This window comes from Castanea sativa, chromosome 12 (assembly GCF_040712315.1).
Source record: "Castanea sativa cultivar Marrone di Chiusa Pesio chromosome 12, ASM4071231v1".
NCBI classification, from domain to species: Eukaryota; Viridiplantae; Streptophyta; class Magnoliopsida; order Fagales; family Fagaceae; genus Castanea; species Castanea sativa.
Genome location: NC_134024.1, coordinates 45,095,664 through 45,102,858, shown reverse-complemented (window position 1 = coordinate 45,102,858; position 7,195 = coordinate 45,095,664). Strand labels below are relative to the sequence as shown.

The 7,195-nt window shown below is 38.2% G+C and overlaps 1 pseudogene; it reads left to right on the top strand.

The window, feature by feature from the left end:
* The first annotated feature begins 665 nt into the window (after nucleotides 1–665).
* Nucleotides 666–6,803, top strand: LOC142619234 (UPF0481 protein At3g47200-like; annotated as a pseudogene).
* The last annotated feature ends 392 nt before the right edge of the window (nucleotides 6,804–7,195 follow it).

Sequence of the window (7,195 nt, the reverse complement as noted above, 5' to 3'; positions counted from 1 at the left end):
TTCCATATGTTAAAACTATTTTCAACCTAATTAAAGTTACTACCGACTTAAAAATTCTCTTAGAATTCTAGAATTTAACTAAAGTACAAAGACAAACATCTATGATAAATTTATTGAACAACACCATATTCCCATTAAAAGAAAAAAAAATTGTGCCTTTTCAATATATTTCCATAATGAATAAATTTTGATAAAACATTTAAAAATTTCATAGTATCACAAAAACAAATATTGTAATAGGAAGTAGAAAGTATGTACATAAACATATCATAAAGTACCTTCTTTTACCTACTAAAATGAAACAATTCAATCTGGCTATTTAATTACTCTACGTCTCTATCAAATTAACAGTGAAATTATCTATTAAAAAAATGAAATTAAATTATTTAAGTACCAAAAATATTTGTTCAATTAATTATTGTTTCAAAAGAAACCTTTTTAAAATTCTTCATTCAAAATTACTACTGTCATCTAGTTAAAATATTTGCAAATCTTCAGCTTTACAGGACAATGAAGGAGGATGATTAAATTTATTTATTTTTTATAAAAACATTTGTGAACGTTAAATATAAAATGATCATTATTCTTGTAACAGCAGTGCATTTTGACATATTAGAAGATAGTGCTATAGAATCAACTTTGAACTTTGAAGTCAAATTATAGCGTGTTGTACTTTACACGGTTCCTCACCTAGCGTTTTTAATCCTAGTGGCTCTTATCTTGATAGACAGGAGGCCCTTCAACTGCAACTGAATATGAAGATTTGTTAATGTCAACAATATTTGGAGATTCGAAGCAGCAATTCTCAATTGGGGGTTTGATCAGTGTTCCAGATCATGTTAAGAATATACAACCATCATCTCCTAAAACACCATCGTCCCAAGCTATATCCTTGCCATTGCAGAGTTGGCTAAAAGTGTGAGACTTGAATTTCAAAGATTCAGAGGAGATAATCCAGCAACTTGGGTATACAAGGCTAACCAGTATTTCAATTTCTATCACACCCCACTGAGTGAGAGGCTTTTGATGGCTTCTTTTTATATGGATGGTGAGGCTCTAGTATGGTTCCAAGATTGTGAAGCATTTGGGGTATTTGTGGCTTGGGAGAGTTTTGTGGAAGCCTTGTTAATAAGGTTTGGTTCGTCAACCTATGAAGATCCTATGGAGGCTTTGACAAGGTTGAGACAGATCAATAATGTGATTAGTTACAAGGGCCAATTTGAAGCTCTCTCTAATAGAATTAGGGACTTGTCTGAAAATCACAAGTTGAGCTGTTTCCTCAGTGGCCTTAGAGATGAAATTAGATTGCCTGTAAAAATGCTTAATCCAAAAACTCTTAATGAGGCTTTCGGTTTGGCTAAAATTCAAGAGGAATATGTGATGAGTAGCAAGAAATTTCTAAAATCATCTTCACTGGAAGTGGCTAAACCTTCAATTCTTGGACCAAGACCGGATACCAGATTGGATTCCAAGTTCAAGTTTCCCCTGCAGAAGTTGACACCAGCATAGATGGAAGAGAGAAGGAAGAAAGGACTCTGCTTTAATTGTGATGAGAAATTTCAACCTGGCCACCATTGTAAGTTTGCTAAACTTTTTTTGTTGGAAGATATTTGCCCTTTTCAAGGGCCTAGCTCTGGTGTATAGTTGGAAGAGTTTAATGAGGGTGATTGTGCATTGGCTTATAATTCTGATATACCTCATCTTGCATCTGTTGAGTTTGAACATAATGTGCTTGAACTAGAGATTACACTATATGCCCTTTTAGGTAGCCCCTCACTTGGTACCATGAGAATTAGGGGCACAATTAATGGTCATTGGGTTATCATTTTGATTGACACTGGCAGCACTCATGACTTTCTTGATGCTGCCATTCTTTCCAAGTTACAACTACATTTGGACCCAACTGTTTCTTTTGAGGTTAAGGTAGCAAATGGGGAAACAATTAAGACTAGAGGTGTTTGTTTAGATGTTAAAGTGGCTATGCAAGGTCATGTCTTTTCTGTGGACTTGAATGTCTTACCTTTAGGGGACTGTGAGTTGGTCTTAGGAACTCAATGGCTCAGATCTTTGGGTCTGATACAGTGGGATTTTTTGGCATTGTCAATGCAATAAATGCATTTTGGCAAACCTGTTACATTGTTTGGATTGCACCCTACTAATTCCACTCTCCAAGAAGGTGATCACTTCTTTAGGAAGCCTGTTAGGAAGGGATTTTTCCTGCAGATAGTCTCTTTAGGTGCAGGAACTTCCCCATCTCAGCAAAATTGTGACCCTTTGATTGAGAAGTTGTTGCTAGAGTTTGCATCAGTTTTTGATACACCTACTGGATTGCCTCCTTCTAGAGGGCATGAACACCAAATTCTTTTAAAGGATGGTACTGCCCCAATCTGTCGAAGGCCTTATAGGCACCCGCACTTTCAAAAAACTGAAATTGAGAAGATCATTGCTGACTTGTTGGAAGCTGGTTCTATTAGGCCTAGCCAAAGTCCATTCTCTTCTCCAATCTTGTTGGTAAGGAAGGCAGATGGCTCTTGGAGGATGTGCATTGACTATAGGGCTCTGAATCAAGATACCATCAAGGATAAGTTTCCCATACCTGTAATTGATGAGTTATTGGATGAGCTTGTTGGTGCTACCATCTTCTCCAAGTTGGATTTGAGATCAGGGTACCATCAAATCTGTATGAAGGAGGAGGGTATATCTAAGATTGCCTTTAGGACCCATGATAGGCATTATGAGTTCTTGGTTATGCCATTTGGGTTAACTAATGCTCCCTCTACCTTTCAATCACTCATGAATTTCGTTTTTAGGCCTTATTTGAGAAGGTTTGTGTTGGTATTCTTTGATGACATTCTTGTCTTCAGTCCTACCTCGGAGCATCACCTCCAGCATCTTAGATCAGTGTTGGAATTGTTGCAACAGCATTAGTTGTATGCTAAGAAGAGTAAATGTGCCTTTGGGTGCTCAGAAGTGGAATATCTTGGGCATATCATTTCTGGCCAAGGTGTAAGCACAGATCCAAGGAAGATTGCCGCAATGGAGGCTTGGCCAATTCCTACTTCTGTCAAGGCTTTGAAGGGGTTTTTGGGCTTAACTGGATATTATAGGAAATTCATCAAGAACTATGGACAGATTGCTGCCCCCCCGAATGCCTTGCTTAGAAAAAATGCCTTTACTTGGTTTGTTGAAGCTGATACAGCTTTTAACCAACTCAAAGCAGCTGTAAGTAAACCCCCTGTCCTAGCTCTGCCTGATTTTAATCAAACTTTCATTATTGAGTGTGATGCATCAGGTAGTGGTTTAGGGGCTATTTTGATGCAGAATAATAGACCAATTACTTTTCATAGTCAAGTTCTCAAAGGCAAAGCACTACAATTGTCTACCTATGAAAAGGAGTTATTGGCATCGGTCATAGCAGTGCATAAATGGAGACCCTGTCTCTTAGGCCGGCCCTTCATTATAAAAACTAACCAACAAAGTTTGAAATACATCCTAGAGCAGAGAATTGCTACTCCTGCCTAACAAAAATGGTTAACTAAATTGTTAGGGTATTTGTTTGTGGTGCAGTATAAGCAGGGATGTGAGAACAAGGTAGCTGATGCCTTGTCTAGGAGGTCAGATTCTGGTTTTGACGATTCTAATGTTTCCAACACTTTTGTTGTCTCTCCATGTCTGTGTTTAATTTCCTTTCCAAGTCCTTGGATTGAAGAATTGAAGGCTACCTATCATTCCTCCACTGTAATGCAGCAGCTGCTACAACAGCTACAATCTAGTTCAGCCTATCCTAAGTTCTTTTCTTTGCATAATGGGTTGATCATGTACAAAGGGAGGGTCTATTTGGATCCACAAAGCAGTTTGAAGTCCAAGGTGCTTCACTTGGTCCATGCCAGTCCTTTAGGTGGCCATTCTGGCTTTCTCAAATCTTTCCATAGATTAAAACAAGATTATTTTTGGGTGGGAATGAAATCAGACTTAAAACTCCATATCAGAGAATGTGGGGTTTGTCATCAACAAATGAAACATGAAACATGAAACTTGCAAGCTAGCTGGGTTGTTACAGCTCCTTCCTATTCCTCGTAAGCCTTGGACTACTATTAGTATGGATTTTGTCAGTGGCCTACCTCTTTCTCAAAGGTTGGACACAGTAATGGTGGTTGTGGATAGGCTTACTAAATATGTCCACTTCATTGGATTGTCTCATCCTTATTCTGCTGCTAAGGTGGCTACCTTGTTTCCTCAAAATGTTTTCAAATTGCATGATATGCCAACCGCCATTGTTTCTGACAGGGATCTAGTGTTCACTGCTAATTTTTGGGCTGAGCTATTCAAATGACAAGGGGTTAAACTTGCTATGTCCTCAGCATATCATCCCCAAACTGATGGCCAGACAAAGGTGGTGAATAAATGCTTAGAGCAATACTTGAGATCTTTTTCTGCAGATAGACCTACTGTATGGTTTGATTGGCTTTACTTAGCTAAGTATTGGTTTAACACCAATTACCATTCAGCTACCAAAATGACTCCATATAAAGTTGTGTATGGATTTCCCTGTCCCCATTTGTTGGATTACATTCTTGGAACAACTCAAGTGGCAGCTGTGGATTCTCTTCTTCATTCCAGGCAGCATATCTTGACCATAGACAGAATTTGGTAGATGCCCAAGCTCGTATGAAGCAGCAATGTGACCTTCATAGGTTTGAGAGAGCTTTCAATGTGGGTGACTGGGTCTACTTAAGGCTACAGCCTTACAAGTAGCAGTCAGTGGCTCACAGAGCTTCTCATAAGCTCTCCCCCAGGTTCTTCGGTCCCATCCAGGTGTTGGAGAAAATTGGAGAGGTTGCTTATAAGTTGGACTTACCAACTGATGCTGCCATTCATCCAGTATTTCATGTCTCTTGCTTGAAAGCTAAGCTTGGACACAATCATGTGGCTATTGCCTTGCTTCCATTAGTGAACTCTAATGGCATTCTTACACTTGAACCTATTGTTGTTCTCCAAACCAGGTCTCACAAGCTTAGAAATAGACTGATCACTCAACACCTAATTCAGTGGCAATGGGGCACTGCAGATGATGCTACTTGGGAGGATTTGCTTGTCCTTCAACAAAAATGCCCTCATCTTGTGGGCAAGCTGTTTTAAGGAGGGAGGAGTTGTTAAGATACCGGGTATGCTAGCTTAGTAGTGTGTGTGATGTGCTTGACAGTGTGATGAGGTGTGCCTGTTGTGGTGATGATGGGTGAGTCTACTGGACAGAGGCATGTGCAATTAAGTGTAAGTGAGAGTTAGGAAACTGTTAGAGATAGTTACACTCGTTAGTTACTCAGATTGTAATTGATTGTAATTGTATATAAGCCCCAACTTTTGGAATAATGAGATAAGCTTGGAATTAACTCAGTTACTATTCTTTTTTAGTTTCTTCTCTATTTGGAGGTGGTCCCCTCAAAGTGACCAATATCTCTTTTCCCCATCTTTCTATTTCTGCCATTACTTCCTTTCGTAAATCTAGCTCTTAACAATTTGACCAAGGTCTCTTCTTTCCCATCTTTCTGTTTCAGCCATTACTCCCTTCTATAATCCAGCTCTTAACAGATCACCTTTGCAAACTGGATGAGCAAGCCTTCACTCCTCTGCTTATTTCTATTGGTCCTATTCACCACCCCAATGCAAAATTACAAACCATGAAAAAGTGTAAAGTACGGTTTTGTTGGTGTTTCATTCAATGGGCTAACTTAAACTTGAAGAATTTAGTACGCCCAATAAGAGTGATGATTTTGTGACAATGATCCTGTTGGATGGGACGTTCATTCTTGAGTACTTCTTGAGACAATCTAACCCACATTTGTTCTGGAACGATCCTATGATAGCGGAATGGATGCCTCCAATTTTGAAATTTGATTTGGTATTACTTGAAACTCAGCTTCCCTTTTTTATTTTAGAGATGCTGTTCAAGCAAGCAAAGTTTCTGGCTGAATTAGAGTTAAAACCCCTTTCTTTAAGGGAACTTGCTTTTAAATTCTTTGAATGTTACAACTTTCAAAGGATGGCCTTTGAGGATTTCAATGCGAACATAGAACACTTCACAGATCTGGTTAGATTGGTTTATATAAGTAGAAAATTACCGGATAGAAGATCTGGAGGGGCGAAACTGTCATACTCTGCAACCCAGCTGCATGAGGCAGGAGTCAAGTTTGAAGAGGTGACAAAACGTTTTGGAGGGAATAGAGACTTCCTTGACATAAGGTTCGATTTTGAAAATGAAGTGTTGGAAATCCCATGCATTAAGTTAAATGATGAGGGAGTACGTCTTATTCGTAACATTATTGCATTAGAGCAATCTCTTTATGTAGGGCACACATATGTTACAGATTTCTTTGTCATCTTGGATTTCCTTATCAATACTTCCAAAGTTGTAGATTTACTTTGTGATAAGGGAATCCTCGTTAATAACCTTGGCGACAGCAAAGCAGCAGCATCAGCTATCAACAGTCTTAACACCAATATCTTCTGGGATTATATGAACCCTAAATACTCGATAATATGTGAAGATTTGAATGCATTCTATAAGAAACCTTGGCATAGATGGAGGGCAACGTTATGGCATCAATATTTTAGCACTCCTTGGAGATTTACTTCTACTTGTGCTGCTATTATCCTTTTGCTGCTCACGCTCACACAAACTATATGCTCTCTAAAGTCCACTAAGTAGTGACAGATATGCAGTAGATTCTGCTGATCACTTTAGCCTTTGTTATTTGTTAATTATCTTTTGTTTTCAATTGCTACTGTTTTGAATAAGGGTATATCCTTATAGTTTGGAAGTCTCTTTGGGTGTGTTAGTGTTGGAATTGGATTAGATAAGCATAGTGCTTATCTATATCTGTTTAATTATCCTTTGAGTTTTGTAATAATTCTGTTCAAAACTGTGTGTTTTTCAATAACAATTTTATCTGAAGATTTATCAGAAACTTTAATTGTTATTTGGGAGTTCTAGTTTTTATCAGAGATTCAAATTGGTTGCAGGGAGAAAGGACAAAATTGTGGTTGGCTTTTTGTCACTTTCATGTGGGCTCATCTTTTTTTTTTTTCCCTAATCACAATCAACCACATGAAGAGTTGTGACAAAAATGGTGTATTTTTTTGTGGTACTAGAATTTTTGTTTTCTATTTCCTATTGAAAGTACATAGGAAGAGAGTA